The sequence below is a fragment of the Dromiciops gliroides genome, chromosome 5 (assembly GCF_019393635.1).
Source record: "Dromiciops gliroides isolate mDroGli1 chromosome 5, mDroGli1.pri, whole genome shotgun sequence".
Lineage (NCBI taxonomy): Eukaryota > Metazoa > Chordata > Mammalia > Microbiotheria > Microbiotheriidae > Dromiciops > Dromiciops gliroides.
In genome coordinates, this window is record NC_057865.1 from 200,459,866 (window position 1) to 200,480,141 (window position 20,276).

At 41.5% G+C, this 20,276-nt stretch overlaps 1 protein-coding gene across 2 annotated transcripts in view; it reads right to left on the bottom strand.

Moving 5' to 3' along the window:
- NINJ2 (ninjurin 2) overlaps positions 1-20,276 on the bottom strand; it is a 162,542-nt gene that overhangs the window by 93,417 nt on the left and 48,849 nt on the right. Inside the window, exon 1 of one of the 2 annotated variants that reach the window (XM_043967980.1) lies at positions 14,648-14,753. The exons of the other annotated variant lie outside the window; for it this stretch is intronic. The gene's annotated coding sequence lies outside the window, so the exon portion shown is untranslated. Of the gene's footprint in view, positions 1-14,647; positions 14,754-20,276 lie in introns of those variants that run through there. 2 annotated transcript variants of the gene reach the window in all.

Below are 20,276 nucleotides of genomic sequence, written 5' to 3' on the forward strand. Positions count from 1 at the left end.
TAGGTGAAGGAATATTGGAGGCAGCACAAACTAAGTTGTGACCTTATGAGCTTTGAAAGGTTGGGAGATGGCCAAAGGTCCAGAGATGGAATTCTATGCCAGAGTCTATAAAAATCTGAGCCCAGGAAGGAGTGAAGCCCTAACAGATCTACTTAACCCAGCATAGCATCCAAGAAGGAAGAGAAGGAGAAAGGAACAAACATTTGTCAAGAATATCTCATTTGATCAGAAGCAACTTAGGCCATCTGCTATGCTATTTGGGAGAATTTTGAGAGAGGACAATTCTTTGTAGCAACTACTTTAAGTTGGAGTCCATTCTTTTTTTTTGTTATTTTTTTGTGAGGCAATTGGGGTTAAGTGACTTGCCCAGGGTCACACAGCTAGTAAGTGTTAAGTGTCTGAGGCCGGATTTGAACTCAGGCACTCCTGAATCCAGGGCCGGTGCTTTATCCACTGTGCCACCTAGCTGCCCCTGGAGCCCATTCTTTCCAGAGACCAAGAAGGTATAAGGAGAATGTGCCTGAGGTGAAGGGATCAGGGTGGTTGGGAGGAAATATTTTTACTTCTCTTCTTGCTGCATTTTCTTGATAAATATCCCTTTCTAAAAGCTCATTTATATTAACTAGTTAAGTGACACTGAGGCATTAACACTTCATAATTTATACTGGGGAGAATGCACTGGATTGGGAGCTCAAACCAATGGGATTAGAAAGACATCCCAACTTTTCAAAGGTACTTCAAGAACTCATCAGTGAGAATGAGAGTTGGGGATAAGGACTCTAGGACAATATTATATATATATATTATATATATGGACTATATTTATACATTGTATTATATGTAATATGTTATACTATATTATGTATAAATATATGGACTATATTCATCTTAGCCATTAACTAATGGGAGTGATGATAATGAAGACCAACTTAAGACAGAAGTTTCTAGAAAGATACCCAGTACTAAAATGCTTTGGACAACATGACCTAAGCTTGGAAGGAAGAAAGTATAAAGAGTCTAGACAGACCTTTTTTTTTTTTCTAATGTTTTTGTTAGGAGATACTTAGAGACCTTCCAATGAACCATTCACGGGAAAGACCAAAGCAGACTTAAAATAAGAACTCCCCTTTTTTGGCATGAAAGACCTTTCACAGTTTGACTATTTTCCAGGCTAATTTTGTATTACTCCTCCTCAACTATACACCAACCAAACTAGACTGCTTACTGTTTTCTATATGCATTATAAATTTCCTGCCTCCATGCATTTTGATACACTTTCTCCCCATGCTTAGAATAGACTCTCTCTCTTCAGCTCAATGTCCTATTTTCCTTTAAGTCTCAGTTCAAATTACAATAGTCAGCACTGATATAGTGCCTATTATATGCTAGGTACTTTGTCATTATTATCCAATATAATCCTTACAACAACCCTGGGAAGTAGGTGCTATTATTGTACACATTTGACAGTTGAAGAAATTGAGGCAAACAGAGGTTAAGTGACTGACCCACTGTCACATATCTAGTAAGTATCTGAGAGGAGATTTGAACTCTAGTTATCCTGACTCCAGGCCCAGTTCTCTACTGTGACACCATTAGAGATGTGATTCCCTGAGTTCTCTGTACCCCCCTCATTACTGTGTATTTTGGGGGAGCTATCCCATATTTTACTTCTTTGTGAACAAAGTTATATCTCCACAGTAGAATTTAAGCACCTCCTGAGGTGCTATTTGTGTATTGTATCTCCAGTGCCTTGGCTCAATGTCTAGCACATCGTACACTTTTTTTTTTTTAATTGAAAATAACCAGAAAGTCTCTTCCCCATGAGCTCTTCTGCTTTCTCCAAGAAGGAATAATAGGGACATGCAGTAACAAAACAGAACAAAACAAGCATTATTCCAGAGCTCTTGACTCAGAAACCACACGAAAGAACTGTATATTGTTCTGAATAAGCTAAGCATGTTGCTGAGCTTATGTACTTGGAAGGCAATGTGAGTTTACTGGGAAGAGAGAAGCCCTGTGCTTTGCACAGTGCCTTGCACATAGTACCTGGCACATTCAATCTTTATTGAATTGAAATGGGAGTACAGGGTCTGGTCTCGGGCCTAGATTTGGATCCTGCCTCTGATATTTACTAGCTGTGTGACCTTGGGTACCACGAACTTGTTAATCTCTCAGTCTCATATATAAAATGAGAATAATAATATCTTGTTGTTGTTGTTGTTGTTATTCAGTCGTTTCAGTCATGTTCTACTCTTTGTGCCCCCATTTGGGGTTTTCTTGTCAAAGACAACTGGAGTGGTTTTGCCATATCCTTCTCCAGCTCATTTTACAGATGAGGAAACTGAGGCAAAAGGGTGAAGTGACCTTGCCCAGGGTCACACAGCTAAGAAGTGTCTGAGATCTGAGTTGAGCTCAGGAAGATCAGTCTTTTCTGACCCCAGGCCCAGCTCACTCTATCCACTGTGCCACCTAGCCATCCAGTCTATAACCACCTACCCTCACAGTATTGCTGTGAGACTCTAATGCAAGGGTTCTTAACCTTTTTAGTGTCCTTGTAATACCTATGGCTTCCCACTCAGAATGTTTTTAAAATGCATAAAATACATTGAATTATCAAAAGAAACCTATTATACTGAAACACAGGTCATCAAAATATTTCTTTAAAAAAACCAAGTTCATATGGGCCAAAGGGCTATAAACCACACATACTCTTTGACCTAGTAATACCACTACTAGGTCAATATCCAAAAAGAGATAAAACCAAAAAGTTAAAGGACCCTATATGTACAAAAATAATTGTGGCAGCTCTTTTATGGTGCAAAGAATTCAAAATTGAGGGGATGCCCATCAATTAGGGAATGGCTGAATACATTGTGGGATGTAATTATGATGGAACACTTGTGCTATAAGAAATGATGATCAGCATGCTCTCAGAAAAACCTGGAAAAGACTTACATGAGCAGATGCAAAGTGAAAGTCACAGCAACATTGTAAGATGATTAGCTATGGATGATTTTGCTATTCTCAGCAATACAATGATCTAAGACAACTCTGAAGGACTTATGAAAAATGCAATCCATCTCCATAGAAAGAACTGATGGTATCTGAATACAGATTGAAGCATAAATTTTTTATTTTAGTTCCTTTTCCTAAAGTTTTTTTTTTTTTTTTCACCAACTTGACTAATGTGGAAATGTTTTGCATGACTACACATGTATAACTACACATGTATAAACTGCTTGAGTTCTTTTTTTTTTTGAGCGAGGCAATGAAAGTTAAGTGACTTGCCCAGGGTCACATAACTAGTAAGTGTCAAGTGTCTGAGGCCAGATTTGAACTCAGGTCCTCCTGAATCCAGGGCCAGCGCTTTATCCACTGCACCACCTAGCCTGCCTCCAAATTGCTTGAGTTCTAAGGAGGGGTGGAAAGGGAGGTAGAAGAAATTTGGAAGATAAAATTTTAAAATTCGATGTTAAAATTTGGTTTTACATGTATTTAGGGGAAAAATAAAATTCTAAATAAAAAAATGTTTTTACATGTAATTGGAAAAAATAAAATTCTAAATAAATTAATTAAGAACTCTTAAAAAAAAAACACAAGTTCAACTACCCTAGGTTGAAAAGTCTCTTCATTAACCCATAAACTCATCACAGTTTATTAGGTAATTCCCCCTAACCAATTTGCTATGAAAAATCTGTTAGCACCCCACCACCCTTTTACAATGAAACCTAGAGAGGGGAAATGAGTTGACCTAGGTAGCAAGTAATAACAGTGTAAGACATTCCAACCCAATCATCAGTACGATGAGACCAGGAAGCTTTCACAAAAAGGGAGACAGTTTCTGGTTGAGACCCCCTAGGCTGTGACTCTCCAGGTGGCATGATGTGATTCCCATGGGGTAGTACAGGAGAAAAACAGGTCCTTCTCTACCCTAGTATCATAGCAACCCTGCTACTGCTTCCCACAAGGATCACAGACTCAACTAGGTGGACTTATAGGGGAGGAGGGAAGCCCAGGCTGTGTTTGCCCCTTTCAGAGATTATTTGTTCTTGATCTTAGGTGAACAAGTAAACCAGAGTGGATGTGACTAGTATTAGAGGTGACTTTTTAAGTTTGAAAGATCTAGAGGTTCTGAGGTGAAGCTGGCTGATGGTAAGGGAAACTTCTACATTGGTTAAATCATCCCTTGACAAGAAATTTAGCTAAAGCAGGGCCTATTTTACAGAAGGGCACTTGTTCCCCTAACTTGTTGAGAAACCGACGACCTGGATCCACAGCATTTTACATTCCATCTTCGGGGAGGGAGAGAACAAATATTTGTTAAGTAGCTACTATGTTCCAGGCACTGTAGTAATTTTTTTTAACAAATATTTGATTCTCACAACAGTCCTCTGAGGTAGGTGTTATTATCATTCCCATTTTACAATTGAGGAAACTGAGGCAGACAGCAGTTAAGTGGCTTACCCAGGCTCAGGAAACTAGAAAGTGCCCGAGTATTTGAACTCAGAACTTCATGACTCCAGGCCCAGCAGTCTATGTTCTCCCCCATTAGCTGCCTCTTGGCTAGGCACTGTTCAGATAAAATGGGCCAGGCTTTGGCCAATCCTCTTTTTTTTTTTTTTTTTTTTTGCGGGGCAATGGGGGTTAAGTGACTTGCCCAGGGTCACACAGCTAGTAAGCGTCAAGTGTCTGAGGCTGGATTTGAACTCAGGTACTCCTGAATCCAGGGCCAGCGCTTTAACCACTGCGCCATCTAGCTGCCCCACCAATCCTCTTTTTAATGACTGAACTCTCTGAGATAGAAACTTCCTCTTAATGCCAGGCAGGTGTAATCTAGAACTGCTATACCTTAAAGACTGACAAGGTCACCCACAATCCTGGACATGTCCACCATGGGATATTTGTATACCTAAGATCAACAAAGACCAAGCTTAAAAAAGGGAAAAAAACATGATGGACAGCAAGATGACCTGGGTGGATGGTTGGGTAGAATATGAAATGTAGTATGGTGGTGATGGTTGTTTGTCCTTCATTCTCAAAAAGGACCATGACATTGGGGTGATGTCATGACTTGCAGGGGTGTGCAAGGTCACCAACCTCATCACCAACCTCACTCTTTACTCCAGAGTCATCTGGGTCCAGTGGCAAGATGTATATCAGGATAACTAGAGATGGCCCTGGATGTTTTAATGCAATTGAAGTTAAGTGACCCCTGGCCCAGGGTCACTAGCTAGAATGTGTCTGAGGTGAGATTTGAACTCAAGTCCTCCTGAGTCCAGGGCCAGTTCTATCCACTGCACCATCCTAAGCTGTCCCCTGTAATATTGGCATCTGAGGCCCCATAGATGTGTCTTGGCAGTCAGGACAGAATGCCCTAGGGAGAGGATTCCCAAATCTACTATTGATTTAAGTCATCCAAGGCCTTGATAACAGAGGAACATCAGCAGGATGTTGAAGGAGGGTGGGGTTAAATGGCCCAGAAAGGTTTAGTTGAGGTTTTCCAGGTTGTCAGGCATTTTAAATGCCAAAGGGGTTTCAATTCAATCCTATAAACAGAAAGGAGTCATTGGAATTTATTGTGTAAGGGAATGACATGATAAGACATGCACTTCAGGAAAATTACTTTGGTACCTGCATGGAAGAAATTTGAGGCAGGGGGACCAATTAGGAGGCTCTTTCAATAGTCCTGGTGAACAATCATGCAACCCTGAGTTAGAGAGTGGTGGTTGTGTAAGTAGAGAGAAGGGGATGGATTTGAGAAGTGGTATGGAGGTGAAATCAGCAGGTCCTGATCTAGGGGGTGAGTGATAGTGGGAGCCTGGGGCACTGGGTAGCTGGTGTTGCTCTCTACAGTAACAGGAAGGTGTGGGGTCTACTAGCCATCCAGTTGGAGATGTCTGAAAGAGAATTGGAGATTCAAGGTTGGAGGTCAGCAGACAGTTTGAGGCAAGATGAGTGCGGGAATTGTGAGCACTGAGTGAACCACACTGACTCTATCTTGTGACTCAATTCTGGATCTAGCTCAGCTACTCAATTGTGAGAAAACTTTATTGCATCACTTGAACCTATCCCTGGGTGGCTGGGAAGCTGGACCATCTCTACCTGTTGCTTAGAGACCCTTCACTAAGGATCTGGGTTATGCTGACCAGAAACCCAGATTGATGAAAGTTTTCTCACAATTATATATCTCAAGCAACCCATATGTCTTACCTGAAAATTGACCCTGTATTGGTCAGTCAATTACTCTTTCAAACTTGGAAACTTATAGCACAAACTTTGACTGAATACAGACACTTGGGGGTGGGAGGAGTGGGACACCTCTTTTTCTGATTTCAAGGAATTGTACCTGCTTGCTCCCTTCCCAACTTGGAAAGCCCCTAATCTTTCCTCCAATTAGAAATCAGATTACCTATCCTGATTTATATACTGTTAATTGCTTTCTTGTAATGTGTAAAAAAATCTGTCTCTCCCTATCTGGGGTCCAGTGCCAAGCTGAAGAGGCCTGGTCCTGTCTTGCTATACAATTGGTATGCATCGCGTAATAAATCTATATGCTTGGAAGCTCAAACTTTTGTTTCTTCAGTTATTTCAGATTCACCCACCAATAGGTCAATTTGAAGATTATCAGCGTGGTCATTAAATCCATGGGGGCTGATAAGATCACCAAAAAGTATAGAGTAGGGTTTCTTAAACTTTTTCTACTCGTGACCCCTTTTCACCAGAGACATTTTTTCACAACCTTAGGTTTATAGATATATAACTACCAAATATATAGATATAGATATGGTATAGATTATATACTACCAAATTTTTCACAATCCCCATATTCAGTTACACAACCCCATATGGGGTCACAACCCACAGTTTAAGAAGTTTTGGTATAGTGGGAGAAGAGAAAAGGGCCGAGGACATAATCCTGAGGGACACCTGTGGTTAGAGGGAGTGATATGGAGGAGGGTCTAGGAGAGGAGACAGAGAAGAAATGGTCAGAGAGGTAGGAGGAGAACCGGGGGAGAATGGAGTCCTAAAAACCTAGAGAGAAGAGAATATCAAGGAGGAAAAGAGTGATCAACTATGTCAAAGGCTGCAGAGGAGAATGAGAATTGAGAAAAGGTCATTGCATTTGACAGCTAAGGGATCATTAGTACTGGAGAGAGCAGTTTTGGTGGAATGATACAGTTGGAAACCAGATTGTTAAGAAGTTAAAAAGAGAATAAGTAGAGAGAAAGTGGAGGCACCTATTGTAGGTGACCCTTTTGAAAAGTTTAGCTACCAAGGTCAGAAGAGACATAGGACAATAGTTAGTGGGGAAGGAAGGATCAAGTGAGGGTGTTTGGTTTTTTTTGTAGATGGAAGAAATATGTAGACAGTAGAAAACGAGCCAGTAGAGAGGGAGAGATTAAAAATAAGTGAAAGAGTGGGAATGACAAGAGGAGGCAATCTGTTGGGAGGGATGAGATGGGATAGGATCATTTAAACAAGTAGGGAGGTTTGCCTCGGTAAAGGGTAAGGCCACTTCATCAGGTAAGACAGGCATGAAAGAGAAGAAGGTGGCAGAAGGCACCTGAATGATAGGAGATGAAGAAGAGGAGAAAAGAGGAAATTCACAGAAAATTCTGCAAAATATGAGGCAAGATTCTCCACTGAGAGAGCCCAGGGAGGGGAGGCCTTGGAAGGTTTGAGGAGGGATAAAAAAGGTTTGAAAGAGCCACTGTGGAGAATGAGATAGTGAGTTGATAAGGGAAGTATAGTAGGATTCCCTAGCAGCAGTGTGGGGACAGTTGGGGTTATGTAACATAAATTTGTAGGACCCAATCCGAATGGTATTGTAATTTTCTCCACCTTTGTTCAACAGCAAGTATGTAGAAACAAAGGCAATGAATTGTGGGAGTGATCCAAAGCTGAGGGTTGGCTGGGCATCATTGGCAATAAGATAAGGGAGCTAGGGATTCAGGAGAAAAGGACAGTGTGGAATTGAATAGGTTCACCAGGGAGTCAAGATAGGGAGAAAAGGAGAAACTGGCTAGTGCATGGGAGAGGGCCTGAGAGAGAATCAAAAGGTCAAGGTATTGGAAGTTATGGTGCAGATAAAGAGTGGGGTTTTATAAAGGAAGGCAGAGGGAGAAATGAAAAGCCAATAGGTTATGGTCAGATAAGAGGGTTTCTGAATTCTTGAACAGAGAGGTGCAACATTTGTGGGTGATGGCAAGATCGAGGGTATTTGTATATCTTTGTATTTGGCTGAGGTGGGGTGGTGAAGGAGTAGCTCCTGAGAGGAACTGAGTAGTTAGAATATTTGAGGGAGAATCAATATGTATGTTGAAGTTCCCTATTATAAGGGCAGGAATTGGGGAGGAGGAAAAAACTGTGAGCGAGGTATCGAATTCATCAAGGAAGGAAGGGGGGATTGACCTGGCCAGGGGTGGGGGATGGGGTGTCTGTAGACAACAACTATCAGAATTTTGATTGGGTGGTAGATGTAGTGTGGACCTCAGTGATGGAGGTAGGGGGAGAACCTGAAAGAGGTAATGGGGAGCAAAGAATAGTCCAACATCCCTGCCTCAACCAATGAAGCGAGGAGAATGAGTGCAGGGGCATCCAGTACCAGAAAGTGTGTCCAGGGAAGCTGTATTGTCAGTGGGGAGCCAGGTTTTAGTAAGAGCTGGTAGGTGAAGGGAGCTGGAGAGAAAAAGATTTATGATGAAGGTAAGTTTGTTGCCTATAGAAGGAGCATTGCAGAGGACACAGGGAGTGGAAGGGTTGGGTGGAATGGGGAATAGGGTGGTAGGAATGTGGAATGGGGCTTTGAGGATGATCTACAGGAGCTCAGAGTCACTGAGATAGGAAGGTATGACCAGGTGTGAGAATGTTCATCATTGATGGCAGGGTGCCACTCTTCTCCCCTCACAGGACAGGCTCAGCAGGATGTGAAAGGACTGATGTCAAAGAGAAGGTTGAACTTCTTTGTACTTGAGGTTCTCCACATCCAGTAGGGAGATAAAGCACTACAAACAAGTAAGAGGAAAGAGAGTAGCAGGCCCGTTCTCTGCCCCTATATACATAGGGGTGCAATCTCTTACCCCTCTGGAAGTGGCTAATGAGGAAGAAATCTGGCAAAACCTTAAGTAAAACCTTTAAGGTAAACCTTAAAGGGGGCAGCTAGGTGGCGCAGTGGATAGAGCACCAGCCCTGGAGTCAGGAGTACCTGAGTTCAAATCCGGCCTCAGACACTTAACACTTACTAGCTGTGTGACCCTGGGCAAGTCACTTAACCCCAATTGCCTCACTTAAAAAAAAAAAAAAAGGTAAACCTTAAAACCTTGGTGTCTAAAATGCTAATGATCTCTGCTTTCTAGTTTCAGTATTCTTTCAGTGGCCAGTGTGGAAACCTGTGTAATCTCTTGAGTAGGATGGACTCTTCTGAAGTTTCTTGGTTTGGACCCAGAGTCACAAGGATTCTGCCAGGACTGACTGTGTTTGGGGACACAGAGACAGGATTACTCCATGAGTTGACCCCCTTCCCCCCATCCCACCACTCTGACCACAACCTGCAATTTACCTTTCAGAAATATCCACACCTCCCTAGCTGCTGAATGCAGTCTCCTTTCCCTCCCCAGCTCCGTATTGTACTTCCTATTCTTTGTCCCTTGTGGTTTCTCCCTTCTTTTTTCCCCAAGTTTGTGTTTCCGCATGCAATCTTGGTGTCCAGGGGCAACCCTGGGCGTCTGATAGCCTGTGACTTTCTCCAGGAACAGCCCCTCCTCTGCTTCATTACTATGGGTACCTAAAGCTGCATTGAAAAGTCCCCACTATCGGCAGGGCAATTCCTGCTCCTGTTACATGATTAATTGCCAAGTGTATGCAGTAGACAATAGATGCTAATAGTCTATGGGAGAGATCAGTTGGGGGCGTGGGGGTGGGAGAGGGAAATAGAGTAGTCCAGGAAGGAAAGTTTTGCAGAAGACGTGACTTAAGGGATGAATAGGATTTGGGGTGGCAGAGAGGAGTTAGGGAGGGCATTACAGTGTTTTGAATGCTTTCTGATACTGTGGTTATATGAGTCTGGGGTGGGGTTGGTGACAGCTGTTGGCTCTAGGCACTAAAGAAGGAAAGGAGGCAGGCCTGGGAAGGGTGGCTCCCTAGCACAGGGCACATTCCCTAAAGATGTCAGCATTGTGTTTAAAATATGAACTCTGACTCTGGGAAATAGCAGTACCAGCGTTGGAACCAGCATCCCGCAGGGGCTCTAGATCCTGAGCCCCAGAACACGGAGCCTAGCCCGCTGCAGCGAGAGGCCTCTGCCAAAAACTTATCCCTGTCAGCCAAGTCATGTCTGCCCTCTGAGCTCCTCTTTCACACCCTGTTGCCAGAAAAGGGCCTGGCTGAAGAGATGGGCCAATAGCAACAGCGGGGAACCACTGGGGAACACAGACTCCAAAGATCAAGGCAGATCATATGAGTGGCATATGTGTGATCTCATTGCCTGATATTACTTGCTCCTACTTGGCTGAGCTGCTATACTGTTTTGTATGGAGAAGGGGCCCTGGGTCCCCCTGCTCAAGACACATTTTTTGATCAGAGGATTTTAACATGGACCATTACAGTACACACGAACTCCTTTATATATTTTTTTCCACTTATATATTTTTTATTTATGTGTGTGTGTTCACAACTATGTTGTAAGCTCAGTATTTCCTTACAGTGTCTCTTTTGTACTGGGGAAGGGGGGTGGGGGGAGAAGGGAGCTGCTTTCAAACCGTGATGATGGAAGGTAAGCATGTGGTAATCATATTGTCCCCATTTTGCAGAGAGGAAAAGCAAGGCACAAATAGGAAAGAAAGCAACTGAATCTCCCCATCCCCCAGTCCCTAGAGAAAACAGGAATGGAACCCAGGAATCTTGTCTTCTGGGTCCCTTTCTCTGACTCCATGTGCCCAGCCCCCTCAAGTCCTCACTGTCATCCTTGTGCACAAAGAAAAAGGTTTAAACCCTGAAATCCCTGTCTTTAAGTAACTCCAAGATAGCAAAGTGGAATTTTACCAAATGGTCCCCAGATTTTTTTTCCTTGTGAGACTGAGAATACACAAGAGACTGTCTGACTTCATGGCAAGTTTTTTTTTTCTTTCTTCTTTCTTTCTTTCCTTTTTTTTTTTTTAAAGAGAGTGGTAAACACCTGAAAATAGGACTTGAGAATAAAAGTGACTGTTCAACCATAATTATAGCCGGTGGTGGTCTGACAAGCAGCAGCACCTTCTAAATATATTCTCAAAATGCAAATCCTTTTAAGGTTACCCTCCCTCACCTTCCTCCTCCCCTCTGCCCGCCTGACATGTATCTCTTACCCTCGGCCTCTTCCTCACCTCAAAGGCCCGGTGTTCATATACTGATGCTGAGTCTCATACTGGGTATGTTTTAGTGGGAAAGGTTGAGGAGAGGAAGTCGCCAGGGAGGCTCTGGCCACCAGCAGAGCGTTGAGGGGTGGGGGAGTGGGAGGGGTGGTAAGAGGGAAGTGGGATAAAGAGAGGGGTATGGTAGTCATGGGACATCAGGGAGGAGGGGCAGGAATTTTGAAAATATGTGCAAAAGATTCATTCTCCAATGAATTAACTTCAATTTAAAGCATTTTAAAGTGGTCCACCCCCAGCCCAGTCAAAGGATTCCTGCTCAGTAGGGTTTTAAACTAGTTACTAAAGGATCTCTGAGGATCTTTCCATGTCTGAACTTCTATGATACTGGGATTCTAGGGATGTGGGGAGAGGGTAAAAAATGGGGGAAGAAGAACTCAGGATTAAAGTCCCTCTGCAGGCTCAGGAACATGAGTTTGCCAGCCCCTTTCCTATTTCTAATTCAGACCCAGTCTCTCCATTATTGTTTTCTCCAACCTAGCAATTTGGTGATGAAGATAGAGTGTCCTAGAGAACCGAATGATCTCAGGGAGACAGCTCTTTTGGAAACTGCTTCTTTTGAAGCCCAAAACAGACCTCTCCCATCTCCCTCTAGACATGTCTTGTGACCCTCAGAAGAGCTCAGGATATGCAACAAAATCGACTGCAGACGCTATTATCCCCTCCATTTCCTGAACTCAGGGATCAGAAATGGAAAAACCAAATCCTCTCAAGACCTGTTCCTCTTCCGAACATCCCTCTTTGTGTTAATGGCAATCATAATACTTGGGGGCCAGCCAGGATGGCAGACTAAAAGGAAATAGTGCATCTCCGCTCCTCTTTCTCCAGCCCCAGGCCCCACCAACTACATTACTAAACTCCAACCAATAGATGGCCCCGCCTCCTTGGTGTGGCAGCTCTGATTTGGATCCCTAGAGGTGGGAGTGGATCTCAGACTCAGCCACCAGGAAAAAGTGAAGCACATCAGCATACCCAAAGGAAAAAAATCCCCCAAGTAGGTCACTAGGAAGGATTGACCTCAGACTCTAGAGCAAAGGAAGGGCCTCCATCAAAAGAAGGGACTTCGGGGCAGCTCGGTGGTGCAGTGGATAGAGCACCGGCCCTGGAGTCAGGAGGACCTGAGTTCAAATCTGGCCTCAGACACTTAACACTTACCAGCTGTGTGACCCTGGGCAAGTCACTTAACCCCAATTGCCTCACTAAAAAAAAAAAAAAAAAAAGAAGGGACTTCAACTTAGTTCAATCTCTGGAGGAAGGGGGATTCTGGGTAAAATAAAGATGCCTTCCTCTCCTACCTCCCCTCCCTCCCCCAGGAGAAAGGGCTTCAGCTAAATCCCTGAAGGAGAAGGGACCCTGGTCTCTGAGGTGAAAGAATATTCCCCCTCCCCCAAGAAAGGCTGTTGGCACAGTCGGATCCCTTTTGGAGGAAGGACCTTGGACTTAGCTCCTGGAGCAAAGGAAAGGGCTCCAGGGTTGCTCCAATCTGGATACCCTGTGCAGAGGGGATCTGAGACTTGACTTCTAGGCAAAGAGCTTGGCCTCAGTGCCCAAAATGAATAAACAAACAAAAAATTACATAAAGAGCTATTTTGATGTCAGGGATGCCCAAGACATAAAACCAGAAAAGGAAAATAATTCCAAAATACCCATAAGCAAAACCTAAAAGAAAAATATACCTTAGAGACCAGATCAATTAGATTTGCTTGAAGAAATGATATGAGTTTTAAAAAGAGTTTAAAATGAGATTTTAAAATAAGAGTAGAGGTTAGAAGAAAACATTAGAAAAGAAATGAAAACTATAGAGGAGAGATTTGGAAGGAGAAATTAATTACTTAACACAAGAAGTAGAAAACCTTACTCAAGTAACAGACTCCCTAAAAAAAATCAAAATGGACCAAACAGGAAGTTAATGACTCCAAGAGACAATGAGAAATATTAAAACAAAATCAAAAGATTGAAAATAGAAGAAAATGTAAGGTATTTAACTGATCTGGAAAACAGATCAAGGAGAGATAACTTAAGAACCATTGGTCTACTTGGAAACCATAACAAAACAAAATAAAAAGCCTAGATATCATATTTCAAAAAATCACATTCAAATACTATGGGTTCTTTCTCTACAATCTGTCTCCTATCTACCCTACTTAAATATTTATACTACCACCAGTTTGAGGCCATGAAGGCCCATCCCCTGAATTATTGCTCCTAACTGGTGTCCTAGCCTCCAATCTTTCTTCCCTTTAATGCTTCCCACCCAATACTGCCAAACTAATCTTCTTAATACTCTGTTCTGATCATGTGACATTCTTGCTCAAAAACCTTCCATTGCCTACTGAGTTAAATCCAAACCAGCCTACCTTAAAGCCTTGTCTCACAGTACATCCCCACAAATCCCCTACATTCCAGGAACCCTAGATTACTCTGGGTCACCCAAACTATTCTCTACCTTCTTGCCTTTCTACCTTTCAATATCCTGACTCTTTCTCTTCTATTGAGGGGAAAACTTAAAGTCCAAAAATTAATTCAACAAATACTTATCCAGCACTGTACTAGAAGAGAGGATGGAAAACAAAAGACAAAAGTAAATAGTCAGTGTCATCAAGGAGATTAGAGCCAGTACCTTGGGGAAAATTTGGTTGAGCTAGGCTAGCAATAGGACCCAGAGTTAGGAAGACCTAGGTTCTCCATCCTGTCTCTAACTCTTACTAGTTGTGCGATGATGAGCAAATCATTTAACCATTTGGGTCTCAATTTCCTTATTTGAAAAATGAGTTGGGCAAACTATTCTATGAGGCCCCCTTCCCCTTCTAAATTTTTTGATAGCAATGAAGTAGGCTAATTGGTTAATGACACTAGCTAACATTTATATGGCACTTTAAAGTTTATAATGCAGCCTTACATCTATTATCTCACTTGATTCTCACAACAATCCTTGAGATAGGTGCTATTATTACCCTCATTTAACAGATAAGAAGACTGAAACTGAGAGAGGCTGAATGACTTGCCAAAAGTGAGATAGTAAGCATCGAATTCAAGATTCTGAACTCAGGTCCTTGGTTTAAGTCCAATACTCTCTCCACTATGTCAAGCTGCAGTTTGGAGAATGGCTATAATAGCATTTTGTGGGTGAAATTATTACTTAGCTACAAGGTTAATCATCAGCATGGGGGAGAATGAGGTTTGGGCCCACACTTGGGAGTTGGGAGGTGGACAGCGAGTTGTGTGCTGACCCATCTACTTACCTCCACCAGCCTTAGACCAACCAAGGAAGTAAGGGAGTCAGAAGTTCCAGTTAGCCAATGCAGGCAAGAAATGAAATCATTTTACTTTGTCTGTTCTGGTTGAAATCTAAATCCAGTTGCAGGTTGAAGAAATTCCAGTGTCAGGAGTGTTCATGCCAAGGGAGGGTAAGAATGCAGGACAGCCCTTTGACTGCATGGGGTAAATGAGCAGAACAGCTACTCACATGCCATTCTCTGGCCCTATTCTCTGGAATGCTAACCCAGGAATGCATCTCACCCTGACTTTGGCCCACAGGACTCTTCCTGCTCGTCCTCTCCATCCCTGTGACCACCAAATGGCTGAACATTCCTGGTTAGGACTTGAACGGAACTTGTATGACTCATAGGTTATAAAATCTTAGCGCTGGAAGGAAACTATAAGAGTTCAGAAAAAGAACTCATGAGTACCTAGAATAGTTGAAAAAGATTTTATGGAAGGAGGTAATTCTTGAGCTGAACCTTGAAGAATGAACTCAGTCTCTCTATAGCTTCATGTTCAAAAGGAAAAGGTTCAATATATTTACCTGACCTGATATCTCATATATATATATATATATATGAGAGAGCTAGGTAGATAGGCAGATGATAGAAAGATAAACAGATGATTGATAGATCATAAATAGGCAGATGATAAACAGGTGATAGACCAATGATAGAAATATCTATATAGAAAGATAGAAATATAAATAAATTTATATCTCCCCACTCTGTTCTACCTAACAAACCACTTACACTCAGAGATTTGTTTCCCAGAGGGAACTACCTATAAGTTTTTGGTATTCTGTTTCCATGAGCCCTCACTGGTACACTTACCTTTAATAGTCAGCCAGTAGACACAATTAACTCCAAGTAAAGGGATTCACTAAGATGGCACAAAAAGAACAGTAGCACATAGTGGCTAAAGACATTTCTCTGATGAACCTGGGGTGTAATGTTCCCCAATTAAATAGTGTCGATGGGAAGACTGGTCATGCAACAAGAGTACACTAGTAGAGAAGTACACAGGTAAGAAGCATGTGGCCAGAGACACTCCTACTTCTAAGGTCTTGCAAGGAGCTACTCCTTTCTCATGGGGTTTTCGTTTTGTGCCTCATAGTGAGTAGGTCACTCAGTTGGGTTCCCTGGGATTGTTCCTGTTCACAGTTGGACTCCTGATGGCTAAAGGTGACTTTCTTGACTCACAGAAGTCACACCCCTCAAAGATGTCTCCTGCCTCTATTGGTTCCATAGAGATACTATCACTGTTTCCATGGCCATCAGAACCAATCCTTGCCTAACGAATACCTAGATTCCCTCTTATTCCATCCATTTTGGACTCTGGGATATTTAAGAACAGCATAGCACAGGGGTTCCTAATCTTTTTTGTATCATAGAGCCTTTGATAGTCTGGTGAATCCTATGTAACTCTTATCATAATAGTGTTTTTAAGTGGATAAAAGTACATAAATACAAAAGTAACCAATTATCATGTTGAAAGAAAGATATAATATTTTTTCTCCATCCAAGTCCATGGACTCCCTAAAATCTCTCCAGGCCATGGACCTTCAGGGCAGGCATATGGACTGCTACACTCTGTGGTGATGGCTTCTACTCATAGTTCTTTCACATGATTCACATATCTGATAGGGTTTTCTTCTGTGATTGCTCGTGAAGAAGTCCGGCATTGATGAGCTGGAAACTATTCATTACTTCTCAGCTGAGCCGCTCATCCTGCATATGCCATGAGAAGACACCAGTCATTGCAGGGGGTTTCTTCCCAAATGAGCCTTCCATTCCTCAATCACTTGAGTCACCAAAGTCAAACTTTTGTTTTCATTGTTCAATGCACTGTTGAGGTAGAGGAGCCAGTACTCCTGAAAGGTTCTCTGTCACCATTAGCACCCATCTTCCCATCATATTCTGCACAGGAAAGCACAGATTGTCAGGGTGTCTAAATATTTGATCCCTGATCTCTTCTTTGTGATATTCCGCTAATAATGGGGGCTGTAGTTGTTTCCAACCAAGGCTAACCCACAAGGAACTGCCTACCAGATTGTGATACAGGAACACTATTATGTCAACCTTCCTCTGATACCTGTGGCTTGAAATGGTGCTTCAATAGTGCTTCAAATACACATCAATGTAGCCCATTAATGGATAGTCCTCAGAGTTATAACCCTTCCACTGATTAAAGAGATACCTTTTGTAAATATCTTTTAGAATGATTAGAATATAGTTACTTGCAATCCCACATGCTAAACTGCTCTTCTTTTTCAATCCTCATGGTCACTACTACAGGTGGTCTTACAAGTCCAAGTGTAAATGATTCATTGTTGGTGAAACTGTGAACTGATTCAACCATTTTGGAGAGCAATCTGGAATTATGCCCAAAGAGTTATCAAACTTCCTATACCATTTGACCCAGCAAAACCACTACTGGGTCTATTTCCAAAGATGATTAGGAAAAAAGGAAAAGAATCTATGTGTTCTAAAATGTTTATAGCAGCTCTCTTTGTGGTGGCAAAGAACTGGAGACTGCAGGGATGACTATCAATTGAGGAAGGGCTGAACAAATTGTGGTATATGATTGTGATGGGATACTACTGGTCTATAAGAAATGATGAACTCAATGATCTTAGAAAAACATGGAAAGACTTGTACAAAATAATGAGCAAAATTAGCAGAACCAAGAGAACATTGTATATAGTAACGGCAATATTGTTTTAAGAACAACTTTGAGTGAATAAGTTATTTTAACTATTATAAATACCCAAATTTACTACAAAGGACCTATGAAAGAAGACACAATCTGCATCCAGAGAAAGATAAATAGATAGTATGATAGATAGTAGTATGATAAATAGAAGTATGTATAGAATAATTTTACACACACACACACACACACACACACACACACACACGGGGAGGGAAGAAAAAAGAAATTTGCATAATAACTTTTTTGTACATTTAAAAAGAATAGCAAGTTATACATAGTAGATTTGCAGTTTCATATGCAATCATCTTTTTTATTATACTGTGTTGTGGAATGCACTCATCTTTTATATTCCATAAATTTAAAATAAAATTTAAAAATACTCAAGAACATTAGGATAGAATAGTGCTTATCTTTGCCTTATCTTTGCTACTTATCTTTACCCCATGAAGGTTCAGTGGCATTCAGCTTTGAATCTTACAATGCTAGATTCTCCTCTCAGATGCATGAACATCCAGTCCACATTTATAACAGAAAGTATCTTGACTTTGTCATTTTTTCTCTCCATTTACCATTCTGGCACCAGGCTGCTTTGGCTTTCAGTCCTAAGGCCCTTTCCCTTTATAGGCATAGTAATTTGGCCCACTAGACCATCTCTTAACAGTCCTATCTCAATTTCCTGCATTGGAGTATGTGTGGTTCAGGATAATCTTTCATTGGATCTCAGTCACCTATACTTGGGAAGATGCCTTGTAGTCCTGAGAACCTGTTGTCTATTATAATAGCATGGTCTCCCTGCTCATAGACTCTTACCTAATCTGCTGGATTGAATATACCATTTATGACTATAGCAGCCAGGTGGCACAGTGGATATAATGTTGGAGCTGGACTCAGGAAGACCTGAATTCAAATCTGACCTTAGATACATATTAGTTTTGTGAGTGCTGGAGCCAGCTCTAACCAGCTCTGGAGAGCTGATTGATAAATTTTCAATGTGGGCATTTACTCAGAAACCAACAAATGCTAAAATCAGGTCCTGGCAGAAAGGAAGTATTTAAGAAATGCTTGTTCATTAATTACTTGAGTTAATTCCCCTGAAAGAGCACCAAAATTCTAACACCTTCATAGCCAAGGAAGCTTTTAAACCAAATATTCATACAATGTAACCCGACAGTTCAACAAGACTGACAAGCAAAATATTTTAATGCACTTCATATAAGTATTTTTATAGAAGCTGATTTTAGCTAGGAAAAAAATCAGAAAGCTCTGAAATCATATGCTGAAAAAAATTTTTTTGAACCCTCACAGTGAAACACCTGGGATACTCCTTCATACATATGAGGACGCCTGAGGAATAAGCCCCAGGTTCAAGTTACCCTATGGGTCTGACCGATGTGTTAACTTTTTCCTTTATTTAGCCAGAAGGCACAATTAGTTAAAATCAAAGGTACTTAAAGAAGAAACATAACTAGTATTCTACCTAAACCCACACATATATGTGTGCATGCATGTACATTTTACACATGCACATATATACACAGAGTGGACCAAAAGTCATGAAGGGGTTTGCTGTTTTAATACCTTTTGAAAAGTATTTTTCTTTATTTTCTCTCTCTCTCTCTCTATATATATATATTTCCTACATATACTGTATATGATGCTATGGTATCATAAGTTAAAAACAAAAAATAAAGGAGTTATTAAATATTGAACCCCCTTTGTGACTTCATGACTTTTGGCCCACCCATATGTGCACATACACACACACATACATACATATATATATATATATATATATATATATATATACACACATATATATGTATATATATATATACACACACATACACACATATACACGCACACACCACCAGTGAAGTTGTGCACAAAAGTGTGAGGGATCACACCTGAGGGACTAACAAATGGGGAATATATGAGTGGGGTCATGTTGCTGACTGTGCATGATTACCTAATATTATCGCACTCTTCTCGTTGAACCAAGTCCCAACCAAGTGGGACAACTCTGATGAAATGCTGCTCTGCTAGGCTCTGCTGGGTTCATGGCATTGGCTGTTCAATGGTTTTTCTGTTGGGCAAGTTGCTTTTCTGGTCCCATAATCTCATAGTCTCTTTGCTCTGGTAGCTTCTGAGTACTTAGTCTCTTCTGAGCTCCCTGCTCAGATTCTGGGTTAATGCCTTCATAGCTACCCAAGCCATCTCATCCAGGATTGTTGCTGTTGTTGTTGTTTCAATCATGTCCTACTCTTCTTGACCCCAGCTGAGTTTTTTTGGGCAAAGATACTGGAGTGATTTGCCATTTCTTTCTTCAGCTCATTTTATAGATGAGGAAACTGAGGCAAATAGGGTTGATTGACTTGCCCAGGATCACATAGCTAGTGTCTGAGGTCAGATTTAAACTTAGGAAGATGAGTCTTTCTGACTTCAGACCCAACATGCTATCCACTGCCCCCTCAGCCTGGGAATAGTCACTAAAACCTAGTAATCTAAAGGTAAGGACATATTGATGGTTCTTTAGTTATAGTCACCACATCTAGCTAACACAAGCCAGACAGAATCACCCTCATTTTATATTAGATTTTTCCTTTTCAACTCCTAGGTCTAAGTACAGATCAAAGATTTCTGTTACAAATAACTATCTGATTTAGGGTTGGATACTCCCAAGATCTCTGGTTTAAGTTCTAGTCTGAACATGCAGTCCACATTGTAGGATCATAAGATCATAGATTTAGACCTAGAAGGGGATCATCAGATTCCACTCCCTCATTTATGAGATGAAGAAACTGAGGCCCAGAGAAAGTTATTCGCCCAGTCATGCAGGTTGTATTTGAATCGTAAGTGGAGCTCTGGTCTTCTCTAGTATCTTTACTTTTTTTTTAA